The 18,711-nt window shown below is 42.6% G+C and overlaps 2 long non-coding RNA genes across 5 annotated transcripts in view; one reads left to right on the plus strand and one right to left on the minus strand.

Moving 5' to 3' along the window:
- LOC148644602 (uncharacterized) overlaps positions 1–13,323 on the minus strand; it is an 81,064-nt gene extending 67,741 nt beyond the window's left edge. For all 4 annotated transcript variants that reach the window (XR_015928699.1, XR_015928701.1, XR_015928698.1 and 1 more), the window contains exon 1: positions 13,185–13,323. This is a non-coding gene — a long non-coding RNA (uncharacterized LOC148644602). The remainder of the gene's footprint in view (positions 1–13,184) is intronic.
- LOC148644603 (uncharacterized) lies at positions 7,092–7,950 on the plus strand. The gene is made up of 2 exons (XR_015928702.1): positions 7,092–7,373; positions 7,741–7,950. It is a non-coding gene; the product is annotated as an uncharacterized LOC148644603 (long non-coding RNA).
- Positions 13,324–18,711: the final 5,388 nt, after the last annotated feature.

Consider the following 18,711-nt stretch of genomic DNA (forward strand, 5'->3'; position numbering starts at 1 on the left):
AGCTCTTTCAAATGTGGATATCAAGTAATGATAAATCTCTGCTTTTATGGTCCTATACAGTACTACAAGCAGTACATCTTATATCGTTCCTGCCTGTGTGACTGTCTGACTGTGTCAGTGAACAAACAGCCCTGTTTTATATATGTATGGAGGACTGCCATCACATAAGAACCCTTTCAAAAACACACTGGAAAATTCTCCTTTTATTTATATTCTTCTGCTTTGTAAACAGCTCATTTTTGTTATATTTTATTAATGGCATTGTTTAATTAGTTTAATTAAAGAAGCCCCATCATTCTGTATAATTTCCCTTGTTTAATCAAAAATCCCAGTTGCCATTTAGAAACAGGAAATCTCTTGCCTCTGGCTGCCAAGGTTTATAGGAATTACTGTATGGAATTTATCTTAAAGGAGGATCAACACTCAATTACTACGCTGTTTTTTTAAAAACTGACAACCGTATACTCCTTCCAAGGACTACCAGGGGAGATTTAATGTCTACAAAGGAGATGGGAAAGTGGTGTTGTTAGCAATACTGAGCCAGATCCAGCATTTTCCACTTTTCCCCACAGTGTGTGGAGGCCTGCTGTTTAAGTACCGCCGATACAAAGCCTTTTTTAGCTCAGCATCTCATATGGTGTATTTCAAGTGCTAGCAGGCTGCGAGGCTCTCAGGACAGCTACGAAAGTGGACGAAACCCAGGTAGCAGTCCGGTTAGATTAAGTTTGCTTTGTTGGAACCACTGTGTTTATATATATTTTACCCCAGTATTATTGGGGGGTATCTGTTCAGGCAGGTTCACATTCAATGGACTCACATGGCCTTTGGAGATGTGGTATAGAGCGTATTTGTCCATTTAAAAACGCACAGTGATACAAGACTTCCAACTGATTTTCAGAAGGATCACCTTCTCGTTATCAGGAATGTCCTTAAACCCCACCTAACACCTAAACCCCATGCCATGCCAAGCACAATTCAATACAGTAACACACTACTAGTGCAACATACATGAATCACAGCCTCAGTGTGTTGTGTTGAAATTCAACAGTTAAAAAAAAACAAATTAAGATTAAGTACGTGTTTCCACCCAACTCCATTGCCGCACATGTAACTAAATAAAACAGTCGCCTCACAAACACTTCAATTATTTTTTAATTTTAAAATTATAACTGTAATAATGAAAAAATTGCTGGGCCTTTCAATAGTGCAGGAGTTAAAGAAAATGTAAACAGAAAATACAAATGCAAACAGAATAATATATGATTCTGAATAAATAAATAATAGCAGAAACAAATAACTTAATAAATTGTTTAACATTGCCAAGAAAAGCTTCCCCACAGAGTCTGGGCTGAAGGTGCAATCATATAACAGGGCTGAGCTTTTGCAACTATTTCAGGAAGAGGAAGAATTCAGTCTCCAGGCCCCACACTAAGAGTGGGCTTTGCTTGCATTACAGTCATTACAAACTGCTAAATTTATTTTCAGCCCAGTTGGCAATGAACATCACTCAGAGATGAAAACTGGTTTAAAGACAATTACAGAACAAACGGCCTTAAAAAGACCCCTGAAATAACACAGTTTCTCAGATTGTATCGATGAGAATAGCATTACTGCAGATTCTAAGTAGAAAATGTGCTTTTTTGTAATGCAACACACAGACAGGTAACTTGATCGTCATAAAGCCCCGGCTGTCAGAAGAGTTTTCATCGCAACGCTGCCTGCGAGACTGGAAACAAATTCAGCACCAGAACGCAGAAGGCATCTAGTGTTTCATGGTAAGTAGTAGGACCTGGTCTGATAATGTTATTTTACTAAATGGCCAACTTAAAGGTCAGTTACAACTGACTTCCTGGGCAATAAGGCCTGCGTTGGAAAGAGATTTGCTATTTATTGACTGCAGATGAAGTGGGTGAATACACAAGCGCTGAACATCCATTCTCTCCAGACCTCGTCTTCTAAAAGAGAACAGAAAAATGCTCAGCAGCAGGAAAGCAGGGAGTTTTGGACACTGCTGTAGTGCTCTCGCACTGCATGTCATTCAATCCCACTGCATTATAATGCAAAACAGAAAAGCTGTTACAAACAACCCACAATACTAGACCACAGTATTATTGGATTAGTGTTGTCCCACTCCATTTTAACTCTCAGTCTTGACCAAAAACTCTAAAGCTCCATTGCAATCTCAACCTCTGACAGGGTTTAAACCAGAAACCCATTTCTGCCACTGACAAGACAATGATGTGGTCTTTTTTTTTTACTTGTCTTTTTCCCCCCTATAAAACATACTTTAACACCATGAAAAATCATGTCTGCTGACACAGCAGGTGTGAATAAACCGAGCCCAGTGTTAACCTTGAGTATAAAATTAAAAGCAAAACTGCACAGAGCTTTTTAGGATTGTCCCCCTGACCAATGATTGTAAAGCATCTCAATCCATTTTCTGACATTTTGACAAGCTGTAAATGTCCCTCTTTCTTAATTATATCAGAACAGCTTCATGTATTTATTTTCCAGGATAACAATCCAAGAAAAGACTGCGTTCATGCAAAACAAATGGGCAGGATCAATATTGGCAGACAGTGTTGCTTGTAATTCTGCAGAACCAAGCCAGAAAATGTCTCGTTGCTGTGATCTATCAGTGCTCTATTAAAATTTATAAACACACAGCGTCAACAACAATGTTTGCATACTGCGGCAGTTCTTTTATATACTAATCAGAGATGTCTAAGTCTGGAATGGAAAGACCTTTTGTAGGCACTATTTGTAGAACGACTTTTAGAAATACACCTTATGGCTGTTCTCTGTGGTGCACTTTACCTTCAATGGAATATCTTCACAGCTTTGAAATAAATGACTCAGGAGAACTGCTTGGGCCACATTACTATTCAAATGATTCAACATTAATAATAATATCTTTAATACTAACATTAGTAACTGCAATAATTAATGTATGAATAATCACTATTATGAAAAGCATTATCAATAATTGTATGAATAATGTACATGCATAATGAATGAAGTTTGCCTGGAGCTATTATCTGGTGTCTTTCCTCTTATCCAGAACAGAGACTCTACATCGTAGTGGTAGCAGAAATGATCAAATAACAGCACACAACCACTGGCCTTACATTGTATTTTTTATCCTAAAGTGCAGTAGACAAGTCTTTAAAGCAAAGCTTTAACACATTTAATTTGAATTCACAGATGTGTCTTTGTCTTGTTTGGCTTCATCAGAATCCTGGGGTAGATACACAGGGACAACAGAGATTTGCATTCTCACATTTTCATTCTTTATCAGAGCTAATAAGAACTGCCTGCACCTCTGTTCCTCCATCAACTTTTCTTCTAGAGCAACACACAGCATATCTGCGCTCAGCAATTATATGGACCTTAACAAATAATACTTATTTAAACACTTATTTCAATTCTTATGGTATTACAATTATACACTCTAAAAATATATTTTCACTGCATCAACATCTGTAAAATGCCATTTTTATATTGTCATTTCTACAAATTAAAATAATGATAAATTCACCCCCAGGACAATCGTTTTAAAATCTTCATATGTATCCAAATCTTTATAACATAATCACTGCAGTGCTTTCAGGAACAAATATGCAGTGTTTAACACAGCAAGAAAAACCTCTGAACTCAGCAGTAAATATACATATACAGTATGTAGTCATATCCTTCAGCTGTTGTTTTAGTCTTTTGTACAAAAAAATGGGTATTTAAGGAAAAACTAACCTGCTTTGTGCCATGATCTATCTGTGAGCGAGACGAGAAAGCATATTGTGTTGAGCAGCAAACTACAGAGTTTTAATCAGTCCTCCAGAGTCGCTACAGTCCTGAAGCCATAAGTCTCAAAGGAGGCCACTCTTGCTAAATATTCACTTTCACTCATTTAAAAGCTACGAGCCTGTGTTGAGCTGGCAGTGTTAATACCACAGTGTTTGATGTGCTAGGAATATATTCAATTGAAAATGTTATTAAGTCTCCTACAGAAGTGTAGCACGTGGACTTGGAAGACTGCACGAATATCATATATCCAGGCCACACAACTGACAGGAGGAAGAAATCTAACAGACAGAAATATTTAGTGGGATGTTGCACAACCCTCCTGTCTGTATTCTTTTTCTTGTTATTAAAATAAATCAGAACACTTTCTAACCCAATGGTAAATTCCAAGGAACATTATTAAGATTCAACATTCCTGTTTCCACATTTCCACCAGGTTACAGCAAAGGGACAGTGGAAGAGGCCTAGCATTCCAGATTCTTAGGAAATACTTTGACCTTTGAGGAATAATAATAATAATAATAATAATAATAATAATAATAATAATAATTGCTTACACTTATATAGCGCTTTTCTGGACACTCCACTCAAAGCGCTTTACAGGTAATGGGGACACCACCAATGTGCAGCCCCACCTGGATGATGCGATGGCAGCCATAGTGCGCCAGAACACTCACCACACATCAGTGATCAGTGGGGAGGAGAGCAGAGTAATGAAGCCAATTCATAGAAGGGGATTGTTAGGAGGCCATGATTGATAAAGGCCGATGGGAAATTTGGCCAGGACGCCAGGGTTACACCCCTACTCTTTTCGAGAAACGCCCTGGGATTTTTAATGACCACAGAATAACATTGGACACGGTCTGGGCGAGGAACCCACAGGGTCTGGGACCAAAATGCACGCCAGGGTATGTGACGAAGAATGACTTTGTACTGCAAACCTTGATTTGATTTGCTACCACCCATAGCACCCCCTGCATCACTGCAGAGATCACCATGAGCACAGACTCTGCAATGCAACACAAAAAGCATTGTGCATCATGAAGTCCAGAACTTGTGTATTGCCATCAACGATTTTTTTTAGCAATTTGTTTACTTCTCCAAAGCCCTCAGTGCATGTGGAAATATGACCTTTTAATCGAAATTGTATCTATGCTGCACTTAAGCACACGTTACTGAAAGGGCCTTGCTTCCTCTTTTTATCTTTTGCATTCCAACCCCAAGACGTATTGCTTCTGCTAATTGGCGTCTTTTAGATGAAGAGCCACATTGCAGAGCTGGGTGGTGAAAACATCTTGTCATCACAGGTATTGGGGATAAAGGACAGTCTTTTTCTTTGGGCCGAGGGAAGCTGGACAAGGCTGAAAAATTGGAACCCTATGAATAAGACCACAGTGAGAGATCAAATTCTCCGTGGGACATTATCTGGTGAAGACATTGAGGGATGAGGAAAATGGAAGCGAAGGGACAAATTAATGAATAAAGGGAGTTTTTCAGGGTTTCTCTCCAGTCGGCTGGGCCTCCCAGGTTTGTGCAATCTCTCAGTGTCAACATCTTTTGTGAGGCTGATTCAATTAAGATTAACTGAGTCGAGGGAGGAAAGAGTGGCAGGGGTCAGTTTGATTTTAGCGATTGTCTTTTTGTTTAGTTCAGGTTACAGCCTGGTCGCCAGTCTGTCAGGACCAGAGACTGCCTATCGTAGGTGGGAACCCTTCTCCCCTGTCGTGGAAATTCAATTTAACTCTGTCAGGATCAGTGCAGACCATTGGCGAAAAATCCCAGGTGTGCTGGGCTTGAGCAGACCGGCCAACATTTCAGAAAGACCAGAGAGGGACCCCATTGCTGGATGCTATTTTTACACATGTACCTGATTTTTCTTAGGCAACAGACACAGGACGTAAGGAAATGGCTCTTCATCAATTACATTAACTCTGGATTTCCTTGTGTGGGTGTGTAATAATGTGGTTTATTTATCGTTCCCTGGGCTTCTTATATCTTGAGTGAATGGAAGTGGTTAATGGGTACCACAGTGGTGCAGTAGTCAGCATTAATGCCTCGCAGTGCTGGGGCCCTGGGTTCAGTTGCAGGCGGTGTTGTCTGCGTGGAGTTTGTATGTTCTCCCCATGTTCATGTGGACCTAAGATTGACTGTGTGTGTGCCTGTGTGTCTGCCCTGCGATGGAACTGGGTCCCAACCAGGGTGTACCCCACCTCGCACCCATGCTTGAGATAGGTTCCAGCTCCCCCATAGCCCCGAACTGGAAGACAAATGGATGAATGGAAGTGGTTAAAAGGTGGCAGCCATTAGAGAATAGAGACAGTCGTATTAGTCTTGCCCGAACTCCCAGCTCATCTCACTTTTAACTGGAATTTCATGAAAAGATGAGTCAGAGAGAGATCTGTCTTCATTCAGAAATCACTTTCGAACACTGGAACAGTTTTACAGCCCTTAATGATCACCAATTATGCGCGCTTTGCCAATCAAGGAGCACTTAATGACAAAACAGAAAAATTAACCCCATTCAAACAGCTCACTGTGTAATTGGCTACCTTAATGTCCTGACACAAGGGGGTCCTGGAGGAGGCGTTTTAACTGAATGAGATAAATAACATTTACAGGTTCTTATATATACTTCAGCTTGGCAGTACAACAATGTAGCGACCTCTGAACCCTGCTGTAACCTTCCTCTGCCCACTCTAACTTTACAGGCGGTTTTCACCACAGCTGCATCTCATTACAATGCACCATAAACCTGGGCAGCCTGTGAATCGCTGTCTGTAGCCATTAGGGGCTGGAGAATGAGATCCCAGGGCAACAAACAAAAACCTTAACTCATTAGAGCCCATTGTTGTAGACAAATGACTGCCACACAAGGACTTTTTTGAATAGGAAATGGGGCTTAATGGCCTGAAAACCAACTTCAAAGGATAGTGCGTTTACCCCCCAAAAAAATACACACAAAAAACTTTTCTTTTACCAAACTCTTCACAAATGGTTTAACCTGTACCGTCTGTATCTAAAGATCAAGAAAGGCTATGGCCTTACGTGTTTATGATCATTAAAAAGACTAAATATATAGCCTTTTTTAAAGAACTGCGCGTCAGCTGACGCGACATTATTTTTAACTGCTCGCCAAAATGATTCGGGGTCCCGCACATCTGGGCCAGGCGCACGCACCCCCTCGGTATTTAGATCACAACCTTACACACCAGAAAGAAGCCGATTTAAAAAAAAAAAATCAAAATCAAACAAGAATCGGCGCATTAGCGCGTAGTGGCGTGTGACGGAATACGAGTTTGCCTGCGCAGGACCGAGAGGAGACGCTGGTGTTTGTCTGCTCACGTCAGTTATCTTTTGTGTGAAATTCGGGGTGACAACAAAGTGGATGTTTCCAGGCGCGCAGCTCTGCGGTGCTGGTGGAGGGGTGCGGTGTACAGCCTGGCGTGACGCTGCGCCAGCCCAGGGCCTGCCTGTCACTCATTATTGCAAAGGCAGGGGAGCCCCGGAGCCAGCTGTACCGGTCCCCAGGCCTCCAGAGGACCCGCTATGATGGAGCGTCTTGCTCGGCGCAGGTAATCGGCTTGCCATACACGCTTTGCTTCCTAATGAGCGCCGTGTTTAAACAAGTGTACCGAACACATCTGTCCCGGCTGTGGGATTCGAACCTGTGTGACCAATTCAGCATCTGAAAGATAAATTAATGGTAAAGAGTTTAATTGTGAGTAAACAATGCCACATTGAGTAGCAGTGTGCTCAGCAGTAGGCAGGGAAAGACTAACTGTTTAGTCACAGATGTGCCTGTCTCTGTGTTTTCATTAATGACCCTCCCTAGGCTGTACCTCATAACCGGGTTCAAAGACACAGTGCTTCATGTTAATCAGAGAGCTGTTCCGTTCCTCCCCGGCTGCATTTTATTTTTTATTTTCCTTTTGTTTTCAGCGCTCTGCTTCAGTTCACGCTATTTAAACACTGTGTCCACAACCCAAAGCTGCACCAACTGCGCCCAAGCTTCTTCTTTACCACGGAAAAGCTTTCAGCAACAACAACAAAGAAAGTTTCCCCTGGATCCAGGATCTTCATTTTGGTTTCTTTCGTTTAGGATGTCCAACTGCTAAAAAAAATAAATAAAACAAAATGCAAATAAAAAAATAGTTGCATTGCAATCCAGATGATTGGAGCTCTGCATTTCAGAAAAAAAAAAGGAAAAATCGTGGAAGAAAGAAAATAATAATCATAATCAATGTCACCCTCAGCATAGCTGCCATCAAGAGAGGTCAGGCATCACAGTCACCCTGATCTCCTGAACTGTTTTGCCACACTTTGCTACTACAGAAGTCCTGAGTCCTGTATGACAACACGTCAGGCGAGGCCTTTTTTCTGTCTGTTTTAGGGTTTCTGTTCCACATGCAGGGCCCCACACTTCAGCTTCCCATTCCTCTCTGCGGCGTTCCCAGTCTCCCACCGGCCCCCTCCTGGGGAGTGTGGGTGGGCTTCTCAGATGCTGTTCAGCGGGGCAGGCAGTAGGAGGAACACCTCCAGCAGGCAAGATGGATATGCTGTCATGTTGTACCCCGAGGTCAGACATGCACCCATTAGCGCAGCACAGCTGAGAAGGTTTTCCGAGCTCCGGCTCATCCCGAGTGCTGATCTCCAGCAGAACCGTACTGCTCACACAGCCTCTTCTCTCCTGCATGTAATAAACGCCGGCGTCACGGTGCTCATGCCCAGAAAGACAGGTGGCCCCACTCCTCTCCAGCAGACCCACTATCTAGGGCCACTCAGACACGTCAGCACCCTGCCCAGGCGCCATGCATTCTGGGATTGCTCGTGAAATGACCAGGCTTTTACACGTTAACAAAGATGACGGGGGGTGCGTTTTCAAAATTTGCCAATGTCGAATCGTGAACAAACGTTTCTTCGGGAGAATAAAGAGGAGGAAAGCGAGAGGGAGACCAGCATTGTTCCTCCATTCGCTCCATTGCGGGCAATTTCTTGGCAAGTGCAACAGCTAGGCCTGTCTGCAAAGCAAAGGACACAAGCCTGCAGTAGCTATGAAACATTTCAAAGCAGGCCTTTGATCAGAACAAAGCAAACTTGTAAAAATGGAGTGGGAATAATCAGATATTATAGACTTTCATGCCTGACTTTCCAGGGTTCAGTATAAACACTAAATTTGGCTTAAGGCTACAAACCAAGAAAGCACAGTAGGACACCAGTGACAACTTTATTGAATCCAATGCTTCCTCTGAAAGGTTTATTATTTTAATTTCCCGTACAAATCTACAGCCGATACCTCCCTGAGCTTTTCCTTCGATTTCGTGTTTTTTTCCTCCCTTTGTTGTCTCCACAAACAGAAGAGTGCCTCTTCTCTAATTACATTCTCCCACTGTTTAATATTAGCAGCCTGTAAAACAAACAATTGATCCAACTTAACACGTGTACCCATGTTAGTAACACAATTTGCCAACTTGCCAAAGGCAAGAACGAGAGGGGGAAAAAAAATCCCACTCCGAGCTCCGGTTATGTGCTGCTTTCTGGGGAGAGATGTGGAGCCTGGTGAAGACACGTCAATGAGAGCAAGGTGGCCAGTGCCTTGCGAGGAATTAGCTCCCGGCAAAGCAAGAAGCTGACACCTTCCTAATCAGCCACAACCTAACTGTCTCACAGCTTCATAAGTAAATAAAGACTTACTTAGCGTCAGGGGTCTCAGTATTTTGCCAGCAAGGAGAGGGATGTCAGCTGACAAGGTAGCACAGTCTGAAATGGCTCTTAGTTCTCTGCGAGGCTAACAGATTGCCTAGTTTGCCTTTTTGAACTTCTCAGCATGTTTAGAAAACAGGAGGGGAACAACAAAAGGTGTTAATGGCTTTATGGGGGCTCCATGCTGATAGATAGCCCATTATGGGCCTGTGCTCACTTCGGAATGGCTAATAGGTCTGATCAATTAGATTTTTATGTTAAAATGGCTTTCACATTGATATGAGCCAACGGCACAGACTCTCCACGCCCAAACACAAACCCTCTGCCTGCTTTCCTCAGAGGATGAGCCCATGCAGAGCTGTGTGTGCATGTTTTAAGGCTGGGGAGGGGTGGGCAGGGGTGGGGGTTGGTCAGGGTTGGGGTGATAAACTTTTCAGCTAGTGATCACTTTTCACACTTCCCTAAGACAACTTAAGCCTCCTCTAATTACTCCACATCTGTTGTCGTAGAAATGTTTTTTGTCATGCAGTTTGGCAAATACTTAACCATTCATTAGAATACAGACCTAATGAGGCAGTGATTACACTGCTCCCTGTATTTCCCCATAAATAATGAATAACAGTTAATTACAATGAAAGTCCAGGTGTTTTTACAGGCCTAAGATAACATGAGGTGATTTTTTTTTAAGAACGGGAATAAAGTAGGGAAATTCTGATTGGTAGAAGTGACCCGATCAAGGAAAAGAATAAGGCTGATCCAGAGAAAGCTGGAAAACAGCGTAGCCTCAAAGTCTGATGTATTGTACTGGTACATACACTGTTCAGAACTTTCCTTCTCCACAAGAACACAAGGCCAGAAGGATCGGCACAGAGGTCTCACTCATCAGCCCTGCACTGATGTCTTTTATTTTGCGTGTGTAAGTATTCTACATCACAGATACGAAAACCAGACCTGTTGATCTGCAGAAATATGGCACCCATAAAAAAAAAGTCTGTAAATACAGGCACACTCAGAATGTAAATGACTGCTTCATGGGAAGGTTCAAAGTAACTCCCTTCTCTAAATACTGTTCTTAAGATCTTAGAGCAAAAAGCAAGTGAAGGCCCTTCTGCAATATTCCCACGTGACTTGAAGAAAACCTGCAATGGATTATCTCTATAATGCCTTTCAAACATACATCTGAATGTTTACATAATGGGGAATAATTGTACATCTTTATCTTTCCAAAACCTGGGCAAAAGAAAAACATCACCCCCTCCCCTACCCCGTCTCTGTACTCCCTCAGCCTGGAAATTGCCAGCCATTTGACATCAAAAGGTTGAAATTTGTGGGGTTTTATTACCTAAATTGTACAAAATGGTTTCAAATTGCTAACCATTATTGTTTATCTTAAAGCTTAGGTAAATTTGTTTTACCTCTTCTTAGCATGAAATGCAAGTTCCCCAGGCATTGGGGTTTAACATGTGGTTCATGGCAATATGGGAGCATTAGTGCTGCAGTTTGTACAGGACTGTCAGAGTCAATTTCACTGTGTAGATATCTGTTTTCTCAAACATTCCAAAGAGCTGTTACATTATTTATTCCATCGGAACCATTGACAAGAAGCACGTTTTTTTTAATATTTGCCTTTTTCCCCAAAAACATACATTATGGAGCACATAGATTATTTTCAGTCAACCTAGAGATTAGTGGCCATCTCCCACCACCCCGTTATACACTAACTGGCTGCACATCCCCTAAAGATACAATATATCATTATTGGCAAGTCATTGTATTAAAGACAAAGGTCACACTCAGAAAATATTAAACTTATGAAGCCCCTCTACCCCTCCCCACTCCCAAATATGCGAAGAAAGCACAAAGAATTGTGTTCTGTACTCCATGTGTGATTATATCTTCCTTCATCCTTTACGAATTGACCCAAAGGCCACTTTTTTTATTGGTCTCATATGCTGCCCACCACACAACGTACAAAAGACTCAGTTATCCCACTGAATATTAAAGCGCTTTTGCAAATATGGTCTTATACATGCGCGCACACGCATCTAACAAATATAGATGTACAGAAATGTACAGTGTATATTATATACACACGTATCACACCTTACATGGACAGGTAACCATGTGGTTTAGTATGGCGCCTTCCTTTGCTGCGGTTGAATTTGCTCGACAATACCGCCAAAGTTTTTTCTGGGTCAGTTCTTACTTTTCCCCTGAGCTGTCTAACGAACAGGGGGGGATAAAAGTAAAGGAAGAAGGGAGAAAGAAAGAAAAGGCCCTCGTCCTTCTTTTCCGCGGCCAAAGCGGCGTGTAGCTGTAATTATCCCCGAGCCCCGGCGCTGGGAGTGAAAGAGCAGCACGGTGACAGTAAAGATGGCTGTCACTGCCATCTCTGATTCTCCGGGAAAATATGTTGGCTGAAGAGAGGGCTTCAAAATCAGCTTGAAATGAAAACAACATTTGCATCCGATTTGCCACACTCACAATATTAAAGTTTTATCCAAATGAAAACATGTCAAATAGATTTACATAGTTGCACTGACATCGTGAGGAATAAAGGGACACGGCGATCAGCAGGCACCGCATGGCACGATTTCCAGAGTCTAACGGCATTGTATTTGTTTAGCAATTATTCATTCATTTAAAAACAATAACAGAGTGGTAATATTATTCTTTGTCATGAGCATTATTACTGTTCCCCCAGCCTCTGTATATTGAGTTGCCAATCAGAATTACAAACTAGGCCGAGGGATTGAAATTATTTTTTCTAGCTCAGCCCTCATGCCTCGATTTAAATAATAAAAGAGAGCTCTATCATAAGACTTGGAGTGCCGTGCCAAAAAGAAAGTGGAAAAATTGCTGTGCGTAATGAGAAATAACAGCAAATTGAGTATATAATGAATCCGTTTAATATTTCATACTTTCTGGTTGGAAGTATCAATAGCGTTTTGGAGGAATTAAGTTCTTTTTTGGCCCCAGAACAATGGAAATTAGAATTCCACCGCCATTGGAGAGAAAATTGCCGAAAAAAACGTCTGACAGCCTAAATACAGTAATCATTTACAATTACACAACAAAAAAATACCCCCCTCCCCACCTTCTCTCTCTCTCTCTGAAGATCAACAGCTCAAATGAAAATGAAGAGAACTACATGCGGATGGATACCCAGCTGATGGCAACATGCGCAGCGCGACTGTTTTACAAAAAGAGCTATTACTGTCAGCTGTAATAACACTTTAACATTAAAGCACTGAATTTCAATCAAGTTAAAGCTAATAATAGTAAAAGATACGGAAGCTAAATTAAGTTAAACCTTTTAATATTTATTCTGTTACTGTTATTCCCGATTCATTCGGGGAGGGGGGTATTATTGTGTTTCTTGGTGGCGGTGCAAGAATTCTTCGTGACTTTCTTAAAAACTTCACTTTTGGTCCTTTTTTTGTATAGTAGTACACCCGGAGAAAGCCAGATAGGCTTTTAAACACCGTGTTTAGTATTATTTGTTGTTTAAAGGCTACCACCAGTACCGCAGTCTAAGATTATTTATAACAACATGTAGCAGCATTCTCTTCTTTTGCTGAAACCTGCGCTGCCTGGGGATACAACTAATAACCAAAACAAACAAATCGGGATAATAATAAAAGTTGCACACTAAAAACGCCGCTGTCAGTGTCTTTTCTTACCAGCTAGACACACAGCGTGCTTCAGCCGGGGTCTGAACTCCAAACGAAAGCTGGAAAGAGGGGTTGCGTCTGTTCTGAAAAAAACATGGAGCGCTAGTTGCCCCAGTTTTATTTAACTTTAACGAAGTATTAAGGGCATTCGCCTAAAGTGGGGTGCTGGCACAGGACATGAACCAACTGGAATCCAGCTCGCACGTCACATGACAGGAGTTTATTTCCTGACAACACCTCAACCCCCCCCCCACCCAAGCCTGTGTTCTTCTGAACCCCCTTTAAGGCCATTATGCAGGAAACAAACTGAGTCTCTTTGAAGATTAACACTTTAAACCCTATTGGGAAGTTGTAAATCCTGAGGCTGGGATCATTCTTCCAGGCCGTGTTTCCTGAAATCGCTTAGGTTACTTGTAAGAATAATAACTAGAGAAACGAGAAACGGAGAGTTTATAAATAATAAATACTGACAGTCAGCAACAAACTATTTGCCGTTTGTAAATAAGTCATAATATTATTACTTGCGATATTTTAGAAGACAAGTTATTTTTTCCTCCACAGTTTAATAAACATTTCAAAAATGCTACTGAAATTCATTACAGATTATTGTATTGTTTAAACGAGAAATAGACTAAAAATAACGTCTCAAATCTCGGCACTTGTATGGTTTGAACAGCAAATTTTAATTTTAAAACGCCAATTTGTTCATCTATATTATATTTCTAACAGTTATTTCATATATTCAGTATACTTGCCGTTCAAGCACAATATAGACGAAAATAAATATGTCCACACATATGGAAATAAAACTGCAGTTGCACTAGATCCTCAACAAGGCTGTACATTCTTTCTTTCAGAAGTTATTGGAGAAACGAAAACCCAGACAATGAGTCAAGCAACACATTTTAATCCAGAACCCAGTCCATCGCACCCAACATCCTGGGCACAAAACCACCCCAGCCGACCTGTGCAGAACGAACAGCGAAACAAACCAGAGGATACAAATAGAAGTGAGGGGGGGAGAAGGCTGAGCACAGGAGACTGGCCCTGCCACGATGGCAAAGCAGTCTCCCTTCCTGCTTCTTGAAATGATGCCTTCTTATATATTTGCATTCGTAACAGAAATTGAAAACAGGCCACATAGCGACACTGATGAGATGCTCTTATCTTCTTCAGGAAGGAGGCAAATGCTGGGAGCTCAGCCATTGAAAGCCTGTAAATAAGAGCAAGAACTGCATACACTTTGATGCCTGGAACATGTGGGCTGGACTGCGGGCCTGTGTATCGGTGTCCATATTTGAAAAAGCTCAGACTTAAGAAAAAGACTGATGTGTTTATGTTGACACATCAATTACTTCATCAGACAATGTGGGGAAGCAATTGAAAAGGTAAACAAAACGTTAGGATATGTAGATAAAAGTGTAGAATTGAAATCAGTGTTGTGTTGAAATTGTATAACGCACTAATACTAATACTAATACTAATAATAGAGTGGAGCAGTGACTCTGTGGCTAAGGATCTGCAACTGTGGCTGGAAGGTTGCTGGTTCACATCCTGCAGCCAGCAGGGAAATCCTACTCCATTGGGCCCCTGAGCAAGGCCCTTCACCCCAACTGCTCCAGGGGTGCTGTACAATGGCTGACCCTGCGCTCTGACCCCAAGCTTCTCCTCTGTCTGTGTGTCTCATGGAGAGCAAGCTGGGGTCTGCAAAAAGACTAATTCCTAATACAAGAAATTGTATAGGGCTAATAAAGTTATGTTAATAAGGTCCCTTTAGAATATTGTGTACAATTTTGGGGACCTTATGATGTAAAACTGCTCTGGAATCAGGTCAAGGAGTAAAAGGATACATTCCCGGGCTTAAGGGGGTGTCTGACACTGACAGGCTGGACTTAGTCTTGATCAGAGGAGAATAAAAGAGAACCTGATAGAAGAGTACAAAATCTTTAAAGGCATTGAAAGTCAACACAGTGGGCTTCTTCAGAACAAGCAGAGAAACATGAACTGGAGAACGCAGGTGGAACCTGTGTGAAAGGGCATTAAAAACAATCTACCCAACTGAGCTGTCGAAGCCGATACCCCAGTTTCTCTCAAGAAATGTCTGGATGAGATCCTTGGATGAGATCCTTGGATTCATTAACTACGAACTAGCAAATGGGCTAGATGGGCAAGACTATGAACAACGATTCAAACGATGTATTTGCCGAAAGCGTCCAAGGGACAAATACAGCTCAGGTTGCAAACCCGCTTTTCAGAAATTCATGACTCCCCTCCTATAAGAGTACAGGATGTGTAAATTATAAAACTGTATTCCTACTGTATTCAAACAGTCGTGAACGGGAAGAGTTCTGTGTGACTAATCTCACCGTGGAGTTAACACTCATCAATGCAGTTTTAGTGGTGTCTGGGATTGTTTGTGTGAGGTAGGGCATTCTCTTTCTCTCTCCCCTTGTGTTTTTCTGTGATCTACCAGTCATGTATGTGATTGGATTTCAGCTTAACAAAACCTTAAATTACACACCTATTGTGTGGGAGCTAAACCCGGTTTCATAGCGATAGGGCAGGCTCCTTGCTGCTCTTTTGGCTGCTATTCGATCGGAATCCTGCCTTCTCTCTCCAGGTTGTTGAGTGAATAATAATAGGATTAGGAAGCCTTGTCTCTGGAAAGCCGTGATTGTCACATTTGGTGGACTGACAAAAGGCAGGGTAATGGGAAATGTGCCTTGTGGCGTCCTGACATGTGTTCCCTTGGCTTGAGGCTGCCCGACCAGTGCTGACGATCGCCTGCTCTGTCCTGGCTGCGGTCTGGTTCCCCCACTTCGCTCTGCCCCGCTCCCAACCGCAGCGGTCCCTCCCTCCTCATCCTCGGGCAGTGCTCATTCAGATCTTCACATGCAGATAACACCGACTGCTCCTAATGCACCACGTCATCTCCGTATCACTGTATAAAACGGCATTCAGAAATTAAAAACCAGAGTCAGATGTTAAGACCATTATCACCTTTAAAAGTAATCATAACGATTGCCTGCAGTTCTATAGCACTTTATATTTCAAGGGGTCTCAAACTCCACTGGACCGCTTACTGTCACACTGAAGTGAACAGGTAAACCGTGATGATAACTAATTGCAATTATATCTGGCTTTTCATCCCGAAGAATATTAAAGTGTGCCACGTATAGGAGTGGACCAATTTCATTCTATTGTGAGGTGCAGAACCACTGGAGTGAGGCTAGGTAGCCCTTTTGAGCCCCACTGCAGGTCCAGAAGTGAGGGACTATTTCAGCATTTGCAGGAAGGGGGAAATTTAGCGAGGCCAGGTTTTTGGCCAAATGGAATTTGGCCATGTTTCTGTTAACATGCTTTCCCTTACAAACAGTTAATTAAAGGGGAGCTGGATTCCCAATTTCTCAGAGCGGTTTTTACATCCCAGTAAAAAGAAAATACATTCATTGATGTTATAGGAAAAGTCGACAAATTCGACAAAAATTCTACAAAAAAAATCTACAAAATCGGGACCTTTGTGAAAGTATTGTAAAGTCGCCATGTTGTCGCAAAGTCACATTCAAGTTCCCACAAATTGCCAGGTGATGAGGCCCTTCCTGCTCACTAGTCACTGGAATGACCAATGTAATATGATGATCGAGTGAATAAGTTAAGGTTGTGCAGCATACATTTCACCCCAGAAATGTTCCAACATGATCTGCATGCAGCGTTAATAAATACCTTGTATTTGTCGTCACGCCGTCTTGAAATCGAGAGCAATATTTCTATTGGATTAAGAGAGATGTATTCGCAAGCCTTCTTCTTTACAGTGTGGTGAGGCTGCAACACGTCACCGGAAGTTGCGTTGCCCTCTTCTGAATTGCAGAACAATGGCGCTGCCCAGACCTGGAAATTCAATCTATTTGTGATGTAAATTGGAGGTGTTACAAGCTACTGTGTATGGTTTACTTTTATTGCACTTTGAAAGGCACTCAATGCTGATACTTTCTAACCCCGAAATATGAAAATAGCGTTGCGGTTCTCCTTTAACGTGTAGTCAGGACCTCAATTTGACCCATAAGAAAGCCCCTCTGACAGGCATTGTGTTTTGGGAACCTTATGAGCCCCTTCACTTACAGCGGTGGCCAGGTTTTCCTTGGAGGTGCCGAGCAGGCCCAGCTGAACGTCGTGACGCCCGGGTTAATGTTGCGGCGAGTTTAACGAACCTGTGCAGGTCTCTGATGGAGTCCTGGGTGAGCGAGGTCCAAGAAGGGCAAGGCAGGAGAGAAGTCGAGAGGTCCAGGCGTAGTCCAGTCCAGAGAGGAGAGCTGGGCACACGAGTCCAAGCAGGGCCAGACGAAAGAATGGGCAAAAGGTATGAGCTGGAGAGGGGTCCGAGAGGCGGGGTCCGGGAGTGCAAGATGGCGAAGGTTGTCAGTAACGAGAGCTCAGGAGGTGGACAGATTCCTAATACCGAGCAGTGAACAGGGTGAGCAGAGGGGTTAAGCAGTGAGGGAAGGGGCGTGGTGTGGTAATTGGGTAATGGGAGTTAATTAGGGCCAGCTGTGCGCATAACAGTTAAATCCTGTGCTCTCTTCTCAATTTAAATTGCATAACCTAAAAGCAGACCACGGCCAATAATAGTACCTTGCGATATCTTATAACTGTACCATTATCATTAGCCTGTGTTGTTTCTGCACATTACAGTATATATTCTCGCATTATTTACAGATTGTTGACTTCCACCTTAAACACTTGCTTACATACAGTATATATGGTGGTGTATTTACACGGTCCACGCTGAATACCTGTTCACTTACACCTGACACGGAACGAACCCCCGAATAAAATAAAGTTGTTCTCAGTTTTGTTTCTGGAGATATTGCCCAGCAGACAGAGTCCTCCTGACTTTCCTGGAGTGCCTTGTATTTTAATTAGCTGAGTGCGTGTTTCCTCCCACACCTCCCCAGACTCTGACAGCCATAAGAAAATGAACATCTATTTCAGGAAATGATAGCTGACCCTGCTTGCTCCTTCCTTCCCTGGCATTTACTTAGACTATTAACACCTTAATAGCAGGAGCTCAGCCTCCCTCCTCGCGTGTGTGTTTTGCATCCTCTTCATGCAGTCCCTGCCAGAGATGCATGCTAAAAGCCTTCTTGGGGGAATTCTAGGCTTGTATAGCCCCTTGCTTTCTCGGTCATTTGCTCTGCTCCTGGATTATTCAGTCTACCGGTGTAACTGGAGATCCAATCCATACAATAGAGGCGTTCTGCTCAGCATGAAATGGACACCAAATGACCCCTCTCCCGCGCGTCTCTTTTACTTTCCACTTACATCCCCCCTCATTATTAGTTACCCCCAGTGAAGGACACAATGGAAGCACAGGCAGCAGCCAATACTGCTGCATAAATAATGCAAGGTCAAGATTTTGCAGAATTCCCCTTGGCCAGGACAGTCCCTGGGTCTGACACACCAGCAAGTCCCCGATGGATGATTTATCATATCTCGCTTTCCGTTCCGTCGTGGTGTCTGTGCAGCCGCCTGTTTTGCA

Source organism: Lepisosteus platostomus, chromosome 20 (assembly GCF_059453375.1).
Source record: "Lepisosteus platostomus isolate fLepPlt1 chromosome 20, fLepPlt1.hap1, whole genome shotgun sequence".
NCBI lineage: Eukaryota > Metazoa > Chordata > Actinopteri > Semionotiformes > Lepisosteidae > Lepisosteus > Lepisosteus platostomus.